Source organism: Monodelphis domestica, chromosome 7 (assembly GCF_027887165.1).
Source record: "Monodelphis domestica isolate mMonDom1 chromosome 7, mMonDom1.pri, whole genome shotgun sequence".
Classification (NCBI taxonomy): domain Eukaryota; kingdom Metazoa; phylum Chordata; class Mammalia; order Didelphimorphia; family Didelphidae; genus Monodelphis; species Monodelphis domestica.
This window is the reverse complement of record NC_077233.1, coordinates 17,188,501-17,206,703: the sequence shown is the minus strand read 5'-3', so window position 1 is coordinate 17,206,703 and position 18,203 is coordinate 17,188,501. Positions and strand designations below refer to the sequence as shown.

The 18,203-nt window shown below is 35.1% G+C and overlaps 1 protein-coding gene across 6 annotated transcripts in view; it reads left to right on the top strand.

The window, feature by feature from the left end:
* LOC100012477 (probable C-mannosyltransferase DPY19L2) overlaps window positions 1–18,203 on the top strand; it is a 205,195-nt gene that overhangs the window by 33,009 nt on the left and 153,983 nt on the right. The window lies entirely within an intron of this gene.

Below are 18,203 nucleotides of genomic sequence, written 5' to 3'. Positions count from 1 at the left end.
ATTTCAAGTGGACTTGGTTTTTCTTTATTGTTTAAATATTAAGAATGAGAGAATTTATTTAGTTGATAAGTTTATCTATTGAAGTGTATGTAAGGGGAGCCTCAACACTTAGAAGCGTGGCCATCAAGTGGTGATTTTATTTGGGCCTCAGCAATTCCTTAAAGAATCTAATGAGATGAGCGGGTCATGATTTAATTTCAGATTAGAATACCAATTATTTGAAGTTTTAAAGTAATTTTAAGGGGAGAGTCCATATAGGGCATGTACACATAGAAATTTGGATATGCCATTCAAGAATATCTTTTAGTTTTAAGAATCTTTAACAAAGGGTTCAATTTAAGTGTTGGTATGTCTACATGTTAACCTTTACTTTGTAAACACTAGAAGACATTTTTATTGGAAACAAACACAACATTTTAATTTAAGTTTTCACAAATAGAAAGTAAATAATAATATCAAATCAGCAGATGCATAATATATTTTTGATTCTTAGTAAAATCTTCCCTGATTTAAAAAAGTTAAATATAAAATTACTTTCTCCAACCCTCATATTACTTTGAAAGATAGCTTATTAGCCTATAACTATACACCTTTTAAATTTAAAAAATTCTAATATTAGTTAAGTATTACTTTTCTTCAAGGTATCTAGCTGTGTAAGAGTGATGATTAGATGAACTTTTCCCTTAGAGAGATTAAGATCTCTGAGAGTAGTCAAGGATGAACAACTTATATTTAAAACAAATATGTCAAAATTACAAAAGTTCATTGAAGGAAATGCATGTCAAGAGATTGTCTTGTCACATGAAATAACAGCTAAGGTTGTTCAAATTTACATGCCAGAAAAATGGGCTGGTTTCTAGTTTGGCATCTCAGTAGGAATGCATTTTTAAGTTTCCATTTTATTTATAAATATTTTGTCCTGGTAGCAGTCACCCTGTTGTCAATTTTCTTTGAATTGTAGAATACTAACAATTTTCCTTTTCTAGTTTAGATTTCTTTATAAACAAAACAAAACAAAACAAAAACTCAAAATTTTGAGTATGTCTTGTTTTCACATTATCATTTCTGGATATATTTATTATCTATTGATCCCTTTCAGGATGATACTTCCCTCATGAAAAAAAGAAACCAGTTAAACTAAAACAAGAGATACCATGATGACCTCTGACTGTGCGTGTAACACTAGGCCTTCGTAGTTTTTCCTGACCCTTTGCCCAGAGGAGGGAGCTGTGCCTCAGGTCTGCCTCTGAGCTCTTAGCAGGCTTGCTCTTTATGGCTTTGTAGTCATGGTTCTGCTTATTCTTTTTGTTCTGCTTGTTTCTCTCTGTATGCAGTGTGTCTGAGGCTCACGTTTCTTCAGATTCCCCAGTGCACTCTTCCTTGTTGCATATTAATATTCCATATATTAAACACTACAGGTTTTTGTAGTCCTTCCTCACTTGATGGGCACCTACTTTGGTTCTGTTTGCTACCACAGAGTGTGCCTATGAATGTTTTAGTATGTATTGGACTTTTGTTTCTTCCTTTGACTTCCTTAGAGTATATGTCCCAGTAGTGGGATTGCCAGATCAAAAGTAATGGATAGTTTAGTCATGTGACAATTAAAATTATTTCAGGAGGCTGATTTTTGAGTAAGAAGATGTTATTGATTATAGCAAGATTATTGGTTAGGCAAGCTTCATAACCAGTAAAGTAATATAGGTCTCCATGGCTCTCTTGCAACCAGGGGTGACCCAAGCTGAGTCAGGCAGCCTGATTAAATAGATTTTCAGGAGCCTGTTATTCAGACCCTTCTTTGACCATCCCAAGACACCTTTAGTTGGTGTTAACTAAGTAAGAGGTGGTCCATCAACCTGTCCATCCCATTCCATCCCCACATGTGGACAGGTCACTTCCAGAAAAAGACCCTCTTCCCTTTCATCTATTAACCAAATTTTGTTAAAAAGGAAGACATTCCTTGGGATTCTTAAGGACAAAGAAAATGCAAAGAGCAGCAGAATAAATTATATCTCTGACCCATATCCAAGACACAGAAATACACAGCAATTCTCCCCAATATGCAGGAATTAATACAGTATATGAAAAATAATTTCTCACAGTTAACCTCTCTGCTTCTTGGAGAAACTGGACCTCAGTTTCCCCCATGAAACACCCTGAATATGATGCCTATATGTTTCAAGGAAGGCCTAACTGTGATGTTTGTGTGTTTTAAAACATGATGTCAAAAATGATTGATGGATGCATTGACAGGGAGCCATTAAGGGGGCACTCCCATTCTGGTACAAGAGTCTTACAGACCAACAAAATAATGGTGCATGGGAGAGACATAGAAAGGATAGATGGCCCAACCCCTACTATCCAGCCCATAATGTCCACAGAGTCAAAAGTTTCATGGTGCAGCAGGCTGATTCCCAGGGTCCTCTACTGTTGCTGTCATCTTCTTTGACCATCTGGAATCATTCTGGTCCTTAGAGCAACTCCTCTGGCAGATGTAATTTCTCTTGGTCCATGGTTATTGATACCTTCTTTCCCTTAAAATTGCTTGAAAAATAGATCTTAATGCAGTTTAACACAGTCACTAAAATTTTGCATTACCAATAATTAGGACAGGTGAGAGCTAACTCAAATCTTAGGCTTCTAATTTTATTAATATAAAGGATGTGCAATTTATTATATTTTATGCAGATTTTCACTTCTGTCTGAACCAAATATCCACTTTGGAAAACTACCAGTAAGAACTGAAAGGAAGAAAGTTGATATATACCCATTTTTTTTCAACTTGGCAGTGACTTAGAAACAATTAGAAATAGATTTATATTTATAAATTTTATTTATTTTAAACTTTTTATAAATACCTGATTATACTTTCTTCAAAAACTTTCAATCATCACTTCCATGATCAGTTATTCTTATGTTGTTATTATTTATTATTTGTTTATTATTTACTTTAATCATTGCCAGTTTTAATTCTTAATCTCTCTTTAGGAGAATAAGATTCTACAAAGAATCTATCCTTCTTCAAGATTCTTAGAAAACAATCTGCAACTTGTGGCTTCTTATATCTAAGCTAGATGGCAATATATATGAATTCACTCAAATAACGTTTCACCCTTCTATTGTAACAATAGATTTGGGATGTGATTCATAAAAAAGCTAGGCAAATTATGTTGCCTTGTTTCCTACAAGTTATCTCTAATAAAACATAACCAGTTTCTAACTATGCATAAATAAACTAGATATTGCAGTTACATAGAGTAATGCTTTTAGATTTTTTTCATATCCTTATATAATCTGCTTGTATTAAAAAATATATCCTATTCACAAATATTAGTGTTACAACAAATAACAAGTCAAGATGTCACTTATAAATAACAAAAGATAGAACATAAATAATTTTACTCTAAGACAAGTGATTGCACGCAAGTATTTTTTTATTTTTATTTTTATTTTATTTTAATAAATTTACACATTAGTTTTCCAAAGTTATATGATTCATATTGTCTCCTTTCTTCCCTCCCTTCTCCCGGATCTGAAAACAATTCAGTCTGGGTTGTATATGTATTATATGTATTATTACTCAAAACTCATTTTCATTTTATTCATTTCTAAGTGAACAATCTTATAGAACAAAAAATCCCAAATCATATACCCAAATAAACAAGTGATAAATCATTTCTTTTCTTCTGCATTTCTACTCCAACAGTTCTTTCTGATAAGATGGATAGCATAAATCCCTCAGATTTGTCCTGGATTATTATATTGCTGTTACTAGCAAAGCCTATCATGTTTGATTGTCCCACAATATTTCAGTTACTGTGTATAATGTTCTAGTTCTTCTTATTTCACTCTACATTAGTTCACATAGGTCTTTCCCGGTCTTTCTGAAATTATCCTGTTTATCATTCCTTATAGCACAATAGTTTCCATCACCATCATATACCACAATGTGTTCAGCCATTCCCCAATTGAAGGATATTGCTTTAATTTCCAATTCTTTGCCACCACAAAAAGCACAGGAATAAATATTTTTGTACAAACAAGTCCTTTCCCATTAAAAAAAAATCTCTTTGGGTTACAGACCTGGTAGTGGTATTCCTGGATCAAAAGCTATTCATTCTTTTATAGTCCTTTAGGCATAATTCCAAATTGTCCTCCAGAACTGTTGAATCAATTCACAGCTCCATCAGAAGTGCTTTAGTGTCCCAATTTTGCTGCATATCCCCTCCAACATTTATCACTTTCCCTTACTGTCATATCAGCCAATCTGCAAGGTATGTGGTGGTACCTCAGAGCTGTTTTAATTTGCATTTCTTTGATCAGGGGGAATTTAGAACACTTTTTCATGTGATTATTGGTAGTTTTGATTTCATCATTGGAAAAATATCTATTCATGTCTCTTGACCATTTGTCATTTGGGGAATGGCTTGATTTCTTGTACATTTGCCTTAGTTTCTTATAAATTTGAGAAGTTAGACCTTTGTCAGAGATTTTTGTTATAAAAATTTTCCCCAGTTTGTTGCTCCCCTTCTAATATTGGTCACATTGGTTTTGTTTGTACAAAATCTTTTCAATTTAAAATAATCAAAATTATTCATTTTACATTTTGTAATGTTTTATATCTCTTGCTTAAATTCTTTTCTTTCCCACAGATCTGACAGGTGTACTATTCTATGTTCACCTAATCTATTTATGATTTCACTCTTTATATAGAAGTCATTTACCCATTTTGAATTTATCTTGGTATACAGTGTGAGATGTTGATTTAAACATAATTTTTCCCATGCTGTTTTCCAATTTAGGGTTATATTTTCCTATAGATAAGGGATTTTCCTATAAGCTGGAACTTTTTTTGCTTTTTTTTTCTGGACACCTTTTTCTCTCTTTCTCTCACAATAAAATGTTGCTTTTGAAATGGCTTCTGGCTCCTTGGCTAAAGAGGGTGTACTTTGAAATTTTCAAGGTCCCCTCATTTTCCACTTTGGAGAGGAGCTAGATTTGAGGGGATCATAACTCACATAATTAGAGGGAAGTAGAATGCTTGTGCCCCTCACCTCTCCTTCTCCCCAAGCCTAATTGCATCACCAGACCACCCTCCCCCACCAGGAGTCCAACAGGAATGCTTCCTCTCTCCCCTGGGTGGAGTAAGGGGGGAGAAAGCAGTGTGAACCCAGCTCTCAGTGAGGGAAGAGGCACAGAATGTGGTATGGTGGGGTGGGGGCAGGACCTGGCACCCCATCTCCACAAGTTTTGCCCATCTCTGGTCTTTAGTTTTTCTTTCTCTGTTTTTGATCTTCCTGGCTTGGGAATCAGTACCATATTTGTATAATAAAAGGAATTTGGTAAGACTACTTCTTTGCTGATTTTGTCAAATAGTTCATAGAGTATTAGGATTACATTCTTTAAATGTTTGATAGAATTCACTTGTGAATCCATCTGGTCCTGAGAATTTTTTCTTAGGAAGTTCCTTGATAGCTTGTTAAATTTCCAAGATGGGATTATTTAAGTATTCTATTTCCTCTTTTGTTTATCTAGACAATTTACATTTTTTTTAAATATTCATCCATTTTTTCCTAGATTATCATATACTTGAGCAAAATATCTCTTAATAATTGCCTTAATTTCCTCTTTATTAGAGGTGAGATTGCCCTTTTCATTCATGATACTGTTAATTTGATTCTCGTCTTTCTTTTTATTTAGATTAACCAATACTTTATTTTGTTTTTTCAAAATACCAATTCCTAGTCTTATTTATTAAAGCTCAATAGTTCTTTTATTTTCAATTTTATTAATTTCTAGTTGCATGCCCAATTCGTTAATTCCCTCTTTCTCTTTTTTGTTAATACAGGCACTCAGGGATATAAATTTCCCCCTGAGTACTGCTTTGCTTATATCCCATACATTTTTATATTTTGCCTCCTCCTTGTCATTCTCTTCAATGAAATCAGTAATTGTTTCTATGATTTGTTCTTTCACCCACCAGTTTTGGAGAATTAGATTATTTAATTTCCATTTCATTTTTGATTTGCCTCTACATGAACCCTTGCTAATTATGATTTTATTGCATTATGATCCAAAAAAGTTGCATTTATTTTTTCTATATTTGTTTTCAGTGTTTTTATGTCCTAGTACATGGTCAATCATTGTATATGTAGTATGTGCTGCTGAAAAGAAGGTATATTCCTTTTTATCCCTATTCACTTTTCTCCAGATATTAACTCTAATTTTTATAACATTTCACTCACTTCTTTCTTCATTTTTTGGGCTTGATTTATCTAGATCTGATAGGGGAAGATTGAGGCCCCCCACTAGTATAGCTTTACAATCTGTTTCCTCCTTAAGATACAGTAGTTTCTCCTTTATAAATCTGGATGTTATACCATTTAGTGCATATATTTCTTCATTGTCTACGCTGCCTTTTTTTCCAGATGTAATTACCTTCCTTATCTCTTTTAATCAGACCTATTTTTGCTTTAGTTTTGTCAGAGATCATGATTGTTCTTTCACAGTTGATGTCCAATAAATTCTGCTCCACTCTCTTACCTTTACCCTGTGCTTGTCTACCTGCCTCATTTGTGTTTCTTGTAAACAACAGATGATGGGATTTTGGTTATTAATCAACTCTGCTATATGTTTCCATTTTATGGGTGAGTTCATCCCATTCACATTCAGAGTTATGATTACAATCTGTTTATTCCCCATCATTTTGATTTCCTCTTTTAATCCTGCCCTTTCTCCTTTTACTATTTTACCTTTATTCCTGTTTTGCTTTTAATCAGCCCCCCTTTCCCTACCACTCTTATTTTATGCCCCTTCCTAACCCCTCCTTTTTTATTCCCCTCCTTCTCTTTAGGGTCTTTTAATTACCCCCCCAACTTTTTCTTCCCTCATATTATTCACCTCCTCCCATCCCCTTTCTTATTATCTTCCTTCTTCTCTATAGGGTAAGATAGGATTCTATACCCCATAAATCTAAATGTTGTTCTCTCTCTGAACCAATTCCAATGAGAGTAAGGTTTAAATATTACCTCTCACCACCCTCATCCTCCCCTTCTTGTAATAGTATTCTCCCCACATGCATCTTTTTTGTGGTATAATTTACCTATTTTATCTCTTCCTGTGCATTTCTCTTAGTATAATGCTATTTCCCCCCCTAATTTTTTATATATCATCCTAAACAGCTTAATGCCACTCTCCTGTCTATCTATATTCTATCTACTATGATAATAAAAATGATTTTAAAGAGTTACATATCATTTTTCCATATAGAAGTATAATCAATCTGACCTTATTGAAGCCATTACATTTTTTCTCTGTCTTATTTACCTTTTTTTAATAATGCTCTTGAATTTTTATTTAGATATCAAATTTTATGTTTTATTCTGGTCTTTTATTCAGGATTTAGGAATGCTTGGAAATCTTCAATTTTGTCAAATGCCCATACTTCCCCTGAAACTGTGTGTGTGTGTGTGTGTGTGTGTGTGTGTGCGCGCGCGTGCGTGTGTGTGTGTATTATATATAGTCAGTTTTGTTGGGTTGGTAATTTTTGTTTGTAGACCCAGTTCTCTTGCCTTCTGGAATATATTCCAAGCCTTATGGTTTTTCAATATGGAGGCTGCTAGATCCTGTGCAATATTGACTGGTGCTCTATAATGTCTGAATTGTTTCTTTCTGGCTGCTACAGTATTTCCTCCTTGTCCTAGAAGCTCTTGAATTTGCATATAACATTCCTGGGAATTGTCATTTGGGGATTTAATGTAGGATGTGATCTGCAGATGCTTTCAATGTCTATTTTACCCTCTTGTTCAAGAATATCAAGGCAGTTTTCTTGGATAATTTTTTGTAATATAATGTCTAGGCATTTTTTTTGGTCATGGCTCTCAGGTAGTCCAATAATTCTTAAATCATCTCTCCTGGATTTATTTTCCAGGACAGTTGCTTTTTTTAATGAGAAATTTCATGTTTTTTTTTCATTCTTTTGATTTTTTATTATTTCTTGATGTTTCATGAAATCATTAGCTTCCATTTGACCAATTCTAGTCTTTAAAGACTGATTTCCATCTATGATCTTTTAATTCTTCTTTTCAATTTGGTTTATTATGCTTCTCATGGCACTCTTTTTTCATCATTGGAGGTCTTTGCCTGTTCTTCCAGCAGGTCAGTTCTGGTTTTTAACCTGTTTATTATTATTTTCTTTTTGTGTCTTTCATTCCATTTGGCCAATTTTGCCAAGAATCACCTACCTATCAAAACTCACGATATACTTTCAGGGGAAAGTATGGGCATTTAACAAAATAGAAGAATTTGGCCTTTTAAGCTATTATTTTCTTTTTGTTCTCATTTCTTTTTTCCACTTTTCTTCCCATTTTTCTTCTATCTTACTTGGTTCTTGAACTCCTTTTTGAGTTCCTCCACAGCTTGCATCCAGTTTCCATTTTTTTTGGTGAGTTTACATATGCTTGCTTGTTTCTCACCCTCTTCTCCTATAGCTTCTGTTTTTTCTCTTTTCCTTTGTAGAAATTTTCCAGTGTCAAGACCTTTTTTTGCTATTGTTTACTCATTTTCCCACTGGAGGACTAGGAGTCCTATATATTACTGTTCATTTCATTCTTCACTTCTATCTCACAGAACTTTGCCTTAGTGCCATCTTCTTTGTCAGAGACCTGAGTAAGCCCAGTATTATAGAGCTTTGACCCTCACCTTCAGGGCCTGGTATTTCCAGGGGTAGGTCTGAAGTATTTTTGTTTTTATTCTTTTGGGTAGATGTAGCAGGCTTTGAGTTGTTTTGCTCTGAAACTATTTTTCCTGCCCTTGCTGCTACCACCATTACTGCTGCTAGTGAGTCTGGTGCTGTTAAGCTTTGAATCTCACTAGAGCCTCCCAGGGTAGGTGTTTGGTGGTTTTTCTTTAGTGTAGTCAGCTTCTTAGAATTCAGAAATTGGCCCAATCCTGGCTCTACCTCTGGCATGATATTTGGAGGGAAGGGCTGGTCACGCTGAGCTTTTCCTTTCACGGTTTTGCCTCCTTAAAATGTGGAAATCCCCTCTCACTGCCTACCTTTGGTGTCCAGTGGAAGAGCCCCTTTGCGCATCCTGCTTTGATGTTTGTCCTTTTGAGATACTTTGTAATGATTGGTTCAGAAGGAAATTCAGAGCAGCTTTAAGATTTCTCTGCTATTACGCTATCATCTTAGCTCTTCTTCTAAAGTGACTTTAAATGGAGTTTATTTTTCTAACTCTAGCTGCTGAGTCTTGTTGGAAATATATAGAAATGCTGATGAATTATGTTGAGTTTTTTGTATCCTGCAACTTTTGTAAAGTTATTAATTATTTCAACTAGTGTTTTAGTTGATTTTCTCAGGTTCCTATCACCTGCAAAGAGTGATAGGTTAGTTTCCTTATTACCTACTTTATTTCCTTCAATTTCTTTTTCTTCTCTAATTTCTAAAGCTATAATTTCTAGTATAGTATTAAATAGTAATGGTGATTATGGTCATCCTTGCTTCACTCCTGATTTTATTGGAAAGGCTTCTAATTTATCCCCAGTGCAAATGATACTTGCTGTTCATTTTAAATAAATACTTAGTATTTTAAGGAAAGGTCCTTTTATTTCTACATGTTCTAGTGTTTTCATTAGGAATGGGTATTGTATTTTGTCAGAGGCTTTTTCTGCATCAATGGAGATAACCATTTGATTTGATAGTTTGATTATTGATTGTGGTCAATTATCTTAATGATTTTCCTAAGATTAAACCACACTTTGCATTTCTAGTATAAATCCCACCTGGTCATAGTGAATAATCTTTGTAATATATTGCTGTAGTCTCTTTGCTAGTGTTTTATTTAAGATTTTTGCATCAATGTTCATTAAGGAAATTGGTGTGTAATTTTCTTTCTCTGATTTTGGTCTTCCTGGTTTAGGTATCAGCACCATATTTGTGTTATAAAAAGATTTTTTTTTTCTCCTTCTTTGGTGGGACTCCTTTCCTTATTTTGCCAAATAATTTCTATAGTATTGTGATTGTTTTTTTTAATATTTGATAGAGGTTACTTGGGAATATAACTGGCCCTATGGACTTTTTCTTGGGGAGTTCATTGATGGCTTGTTCAATTTCTTTCTGAGATCGGATTATTTAAGTATTCTATTTCCTCCTTTGTTAATCTAGGAAATTTATATTTTTGTAAATATTCATCCTTTTTACCTAATTATAAGATTTATTGTCATTTAATTGGACAAATAGCTCCTAATAATTGCTTTTATTTCCTCTCTATTAGAGGTGAAATCACCCTTTTCATTTTTGACACTGGTAATTTGAATCTTTTCTTTCTTTTTGAAATCAAATTAATGGATACTCTATTTTATTTATTTTTTAATAGAACTACCTTCTGGTCTTATTTATTAGTTAAATAGTTCTTTTACTTTCATTTTTCTTCATTTCTCCTTTGATTTTTAGGATTTCCAATTTAGTCTTTAATTGGGAATTTAATTTTTTTCCCTAGTTTTTTTAGTTGCATGCCAAATTCATTGATCTTCTTTTTCTCTATTTTGTTGATATAAGCAATCAGGGAGTTAAGTTTTCCCCCAGAGTACTGCTTTGGCTGCATCCCATAAATTTTGATGTGTTGTTTACTCATTGTCATTCTCTTCAATGAAATCAATGATTGTTTCTATTATTTGTTCTTTGACTTACCATTTTTGGAGAATTAATTTCCATTTAATTTTTAATTTGCCTCTTCATGAACCCTTTTGATTATAATTTTTATTGCATTATGATCTGAAAGAGGTTCATTTATTATTTCTGCTTTTCTGCATTTGGTTGTGAAGTTTTAAAACTGTACATGGTTAATCTTTGTATATGCACCATATGCTGCAGAAAAGAAGATATATTCCTTTTTATCTCTATTCAGTTTTCTCCAGATAGCTATTAAATCTAACTTTTCTAAAATTCAATTTATTTCTCTTCTTTATTATTTTTTTGGTTCCATTTATCTAGTTCTGATAGGGGAAAGATGATGTGCCTCACTAGTATAGTTTTACTATCGATTTCCTCCTTAATCTCCTTTAGTTTCTCCTTTAAGAATATGGACACTATACCATTTGGTGTATATATGTGTAATAGTAAAATTAGGTCTCTGGTTCTTAGATTTTAATAAAGTTTATTAGAACTACTTAGATTGGTAAAAGAGAGAAAAAAGACCTAGTTTAGCTACCCACATGGCTTCTAAAGCAGCACCCCAGCACTCAAGTTCCTTGGCAACCGCCAGAGACAGAGAGCATGAACACTTCCTTGATTGTCCTTTTTAATCTCTCCTTTCATATCCAGTTCAAATTCAGTCATGTTTGGAACAAGTTCAGTGGCATAACCCACACTAGGTGACATAACTAGGTGATGTAAACTCATACAGACTCATGTAGACTCATGTGAACACACCCAAGTTCTGTTACCCAGAAAGGGGAAGAGGGTAGAACTTTCCCCACAAAATCCCCCCTTTAATTCTTTGGAAGACCAGCATATTAAACTCTCCTCACTTGGAGTTTCTGGGAGATTAATATGTCAGGCCTCTCCAATGAATCTTTCTACATATGTAGCTTGTACCTCTAAAGAGGTATATAAAATATTGTGCCTTACATAGAAGTAATTACAATTTGGGGAATAAGAGTAAAGGAAAACAAAAAGGAGAATGAAAGCAAAAAAATGATTGATATTGACAAAAAACCAATTGGGGGTACTCCCCTTTTTCATAAATGTTGCCATTCTAAATAAATGATATGCTCAACCCCCTTAAGTTCAGTTCATTATATCCCAAAGTTAATTCTGGATCTCTTGATGTAGTGTATGATTTTTGTAGACATCCTTATGACATCTTCTCCAGAAGATCCACTTTTCTTGATTCAAGGTATTGGTGATTTTCTTTTCTTAAAATTGCTTTAAAAAGATCTTAAACCTTGGATTTTAGGATAATTATATAATCCCCCCTTAGGGAGTTTGTTGACCAACACTAGAATTACCCCAAGATACATTGCTGAGCTATTTGAATAAATTCTCAAAAGAAAACCAAAAACCAAATAGAAGAGAAATAAATTAAATTCTAGATAAAAATATATATATATCCAAAACCCATGTATATAAAATCACGAGTAAGAATAAAACCATAACAGGAACTTTAATCATCAGCAAGGCCCAATTAAAGTGGCTTTTATCCTGCAAGCATGCAGGACAATTGCTGCAATTTTGCACTTGCCCACCGTGTAAGATTAAAATTAATATCCACAAAGTTAATCTGCACAATGCCAAGAAGCACAAGATAAAAGAGACCAACCAATCCTGGTGGTATTGATGAGATTCTGCAACAAGACATAGAACTTGAACTTGTTTGCAGGTCAAGGTTGCAGCTGTTTTGACATATGTCAGATGCAGGTCTTCCCCATGCCAAATTCCAAAAGGTACCGAAGTTTGGATACCATCCTGGCTCCCCTATCCCTGAGAGCAAAAGTAAAATCAGACCAGGGGATGATTTTTCCAATTTGCTGCTAAAATCCAGTCCCTTTTCTTTTCTTTCATAGTGTGGCAATTTTCTGTAGTCCTGGCTGCTGATTGGGTAAGTGTATAATTGCTACTACAGACTTGTGGGACAGAAATCACTTTAATTGGCCCTGATTCAAGGACCTGTTATAGATTTATTTTTCCTTACTTAGAATTTCTACACATAAAACTTTGATATTTTATATTTCATCCAGAAGTTACTTTTTTCTCTTTTATTTGGATTTTTTGATATTTTTGATTTTCTTTTTATGATTCATATACCTCATAACTCAGCCATGTGTCCCTAGGTGATCCCTGTGTTTGTCAACACCCTTCTCAGGGGGGATTGTATTATTATCCTATAATGCAAATTTTAAATTCTTTTTAGAGTAATTTTAGGGTAAGAAACTTGCTACCTCCCCAAATCCAGAAAGTGAAGGTATCATGAAGATACTACAGAGACCACACACTGCACCAAAATATCCAGAGTGAACCTTGGGATGTGGTAATTTGAACTGTGAGGGATTGAATGCATTTTGTTTTGAATGTACACTTATGCCAAAGAGGACTTCCCCCTAATTGTTTTTTTGTCAGCGCACCTAGCAATCATTGGTTTTGTTCTTTTTGTTCTCTTTTATTTCCCTCTTATCCCCAAATTATTGTAATTTCCCTTTAGAAACTGCAATATTGTATTGTACCTTTATTTAAAAATTTTTAGAGTTATAAGTTGGTTATGTGTACTGATTCCATGGGGGAAAAGGGCATGTAAATCTGGGAGATTTCTGTTTGCTCGTTTTCCATGGGAATCACAGGGGAGATTGTGTAATTAGAATTTCATACACCAGGACTACGGTTCACAGAATCCCACTTTCTTCCTTACATTACATCCTTATTTCTTGGAGATATAAGTTTTATGTAGCTCCTCCCACACTCTCTGTTCCTCAGGAGGTGACTGGTGGAGGTTGGGTTAGTGCTAGGCAGGAGAATTTTTCACACATAGTCATACTTAAATTTTGTACCTTGTTCTTTTATTTCTTCTACTTCAAGTGATTATTAATAAATCTTATAAAATATAATAATTGGAGTTATTGGATATTAATTTTGATTTTACAATTGGCAGCCAGGATTACAGAAAATTGCTATACTATAAAAGAGAAGGGGCCGAAAGTCTGAAGTAAAAGGGAAGTATGATTCCCTGGTCTGATTTTACCTTCAATACCATAGAGAGGGGAGCCAAAATGAAAACCAAACCAACATACTTGTAAAAATATGATATGGGGAAGTTCAAACTTTGGATTATCCAAACAGCCACTTCCTTGAACCCAAGTCTTCAGTCTTGACATAGATCCTCATCAATCCCACAGGGATTTTTGTTTCCTTGAACTTGTATTTCTTTGCACTGTATGGTATTTCCTCAGTAATCCTTTCTTCTGAAATCAGACACAAATATTAAAGTCTCATAATACATAATCAATGGCAGGTTTGCATAGTCTAAAGCTTTGGGGTGTGCATTGGTATTAGGGCTAATAGATATTGTAAACTTATTCTTCAAATGAAAAAACATTAATACTGATTCCATGTACTTAAGTATAAAAAAATTAAGAAGTAAAAAAATGAAATGTCCTATTGAAAATATAGAGAAAATAATTAAAAAAAACACCAAAATTTATATTGCACATCCCATTTGACAACGGATCAGCCAAACAAAGGCAAAGCAAAAGGATTTCTCACTCAAATGCAAGCTCTATATCCTTTTTAACTTGGCCATAATCCATGGGGCGAATGTACATAATTTTTTCACCAGGTGTAAAAGCTTGTTATAAACAGTAGTACGACAGCTTACACAAATTCTGAGAAATACTACAATTCCCAAAATCATAAGAGCCCATTTGATGATCAGATCTGGAGACAGAACCAGCATCCATAGAGACCAATGTCTTTGCCCTGGAAAAGAGTCCATTCAACTTGTTTATGGACTTTTTTAATGGCTTTACCTCTAGTCAATCATAAGGTACAAATAAAGACAATGTAACAGAGCATATAGCTAATAACCAAAACATACTAACTGAAGGTAATGTATAATGGAATATCTTGGATTAATGTGTAAATTTAAAGGCAAAATTAAATCCAAAAACAATAGGCAACAAATACAATAATTTGTGACAGGAAGTCACTCGGTATCAGTAGAGAGTACTACCTGTTTTAGATGTGAGCAATGAATCCTAGGGTCCTTTTCTCTGATTTTGATAACTGTTGGAGTGGTTAACAGTACTTGAAATGGCCCTTCCCAGGCAAGCAGAGTTCTTCCAGTGTCCTGGAAGTTCTTTATGTACACCTTGTCTTCTGGGTGTAGATGATGGAGTGAGAAGTCTAGAGATCCAGTTTGTACCACAGCTCCAGATTCGTGGAGTTCTCAAGATTTAACCTGCAAATTCTGTGTATAAGAAGCAACATAAGTGTCCCCATCTAGTAATGATGTGTATGCAAGGGGAAAAGACTTAGCCTGTATGGGGGATGTCCTAAAAGTATATCAAATGGTGAGATGTGAAGACCTCCCCTGGGCCTGCTACAGAGATAAAACAGGACTAAAGGGAGAACCTCAGGCCATTTCAAGTGAGTCTCAGTGCAGTTTACCTATCATATTCTTAAGATCTCTATTCATTCTTTTAACTTGGCCTGAGCTCTGGGGGTGGTATGATGTGAGGAATTGGGTAGTAATCCCCAAACAAGAATAAACCTGAGATAAAAGAATCAGTAAAATGTGTTACCTTGTCTGAATCAATGCATCAGGGTGGGCCAAAGCAAGGGACAATCTTCCTCAAAAGCACCATGGCAACAGAAGCTGCTGTGACCCAGGCACTAGGAAAGGCTTCTATCCATCTAGTGAGTTGGTCCACTATGACAGGACAAACTATAATGTCTAGCCTTAGGCATAGTAATAAAATCAATTTGTACATGCTCAAAAGGTGTGTAATCCAGAGGATGCCCACCAAAAGCCTTGCCATAAAAAGAATATTGATTAAATGCCTGGCAAGTGGAGCAGGCTGCACTCACATTTTGATGGCTATACCAGGGGTTATCCAGACCTTCTTGACAGAGTCTATTTGGTGATAGAAGCTTCTAGGGAGAAGGGGTTTTCCTTCAGTTGATACCCATACCCCATCAATCTGTTTTAATTTAAACTTTTGTTTACATTTTTCCACTTTCTGTTCATTGCAAGAGAGACAAATTTGATTCATTACTAGTTGTTAGAGCTAAAATCAACTCAGATCCTTCTAATGCAATAAGCTTTACTTTAGTCTCTGCTGGATTCCCTCTAGAGACAGGGTTAGTATCCCCTGTATTGGAAGAACATGAATTATAGCTCTAGCTTCAGTGTCTAGGAGGCAATCATAGTAAGTGTTCCCAACTTTTTGGATCACATGAGACTCTTTATTTTGGGGAAGTGAATGGACTGGGAAAACTGGCATTAAAACATTAGAATATGGGAAATTGAAGGTTTCAACCCTTGACTCCAGAGTTGCTTCCCCCCTCACACAATCATAAAGATCTCTGGCTATTTCTCTGGGACCCTTCACATTGAGGGGGATCCCACAGTGCACACAGTGAGGACAAACCCTATTATGGATGCTTTGGTGTGGATTATGGTTTGCCTAATTTGAATTGTTAATCCTATTGGGGTTTTTTAATCATTATTTTTATTTCTCTAACTTCTATTTCTATTGTCCTGATTCCTTTTTCTACAGTACATAGCTATATGACCTTCCTTCCCACAAAAAAGTAATCATTGGTTGCTTTGTGTATTCCTTTAAAGGAGCTATGACCTCTGTATTCCATCTTTATCCTTTAGTTTAGTCTCCAATTCAGATTTTTCCTTCTTTAATATCTATTCTAAGTCAGTTTTTCTTTAATCTCTCTAAATCCATTTGTCCCTTCCTTAATCACTCTACCTTCTTCTCCTTATTAGCTTCCTCTCTATCTTGGCCCTTAAAGACATATACTGCTGTCCTCTTTAACTTTTTGATGTGCATGGCTGCCCAATCAGGGCAATTTTTCTCAAAATATGTTCTTAACATCTTGAGCGCTGTTATTTACAGATTCCATCTTTATATATCTAGGATTTGACTCTGGAGAGCTCCAGGCCAAGATACCTAGATCCTAGTTCAACAAGTCTATCCATGAACTGAGATGGTTTCTCATTCTTGCCTTGTCTCAAGTCTTTGAATTCAGACTGATTACTTGACCTGTCAGAGCAAGCTCTCATTCCCTTTAATAACATATTCCTAACTTCACATAGATCCATGTAACCTTCGGTTGAATTAGAATCCCAATTTGGATTTTCAAGGGACCAATGTACTGTATCCTTATTCTGGGACGTGTTTACAATGGAAAGGATCATGTTCCTTTCACCTGTTAATAAAGCATGTAATAATTCTGTAATGTCTATCCAGTCGGGTTTGTACATCATGTATATATTCTCAAACTTCTTAATTACCACTATAGACTCATCATCAAAGGAAGGGATTCTTCCCCTTGAATCTCTCAGTGTCTTGTGGAGAAAAAGTGTATTGGATCTAATATTTACTACATTCCCTTGTTTATCATAAGTTGGAACATTCCTTACAAGGAAAAGGCATGTATTTGAGTTGTCTGTGTTTACTAATGCCTGGCTTGTTGTTTGGGTGGGGGAACAGGGAGGAGAGGAGGAGACTGGGCAGGAAGGGAGGAGCTTGACATGAGAGGGAGGAGGGGAGAAGCAGAGGCAAGGAGGGGCTGAGCAGGGGAGGGAATAAGCAGGGGCAAGGAGGGGCTGCTCAGGGGAGGGAAAAGGGAAGAAGCAGGGGCAGGTCTGGGCAGGGTGATGGGAGATTGAACTGTGATGAGGAGACAGGGGGAGGAGGTAGAGGCTGGGCAAGTGTGCAAAGATGGGGTAGGGCAAGGCTGAAGTTGAATATGCTTAGATGGTAAGGGAGGGTAGAGAGATGGTACCAAAAGTGGGCTGGGAGGTGAGAGGTACATGGGAGTGGGGGAGGTACCAAAGGAGTCAAGTCAGGATGACCTGGACAAAGAGAAGGAACAACATCATGGTTGTAGGGCTGGGAAGGCAGTGTGCCAGGTTTTTCAGATTCAACCAAGCTGTTTTCAGGGTAGTTGGTTTCGTTGAACTATCAAGGAGATATACCCAAAGAAGCCAGTAGTAATATTCTTTAGAATTTTTATTGCCAGTGGCCAGTTTTAGTTCTTTGATAACTTTGAAGGCAAATGAACAAAACATTAGCCAGCTAAAAGATTTTAGTGCCTAGGCCTTAGACAACCTCTTTGATATACCATCTTCTTTTGGAAAGTTCAGTTCATCCCAGTTATGCAGGGGTGAACCTGAAGGAATTTTGCTTGACTTTCTCTGATTCATTGTAATATTTCCCATAGTGTCTGATATTTTGTCTCTACATTTAGAAAATTTTCTAGTCTTTCTTCCCTAATCTGTTTGGGACTCTTGCTCTGGCTGCTGGTGCTGAAAAAAATTCAAATAATTAAAGAATCCCCAAATATTACCAATACCCTAGTAAAAAATTGAAACACAATATCCTTTAATTTTATTATAGAAAGCAACTAAATTGGATTAGGGTTAAATAAGAAATCAATGCAATAGTAATATTAATATATATTTGTAATAATTATAATA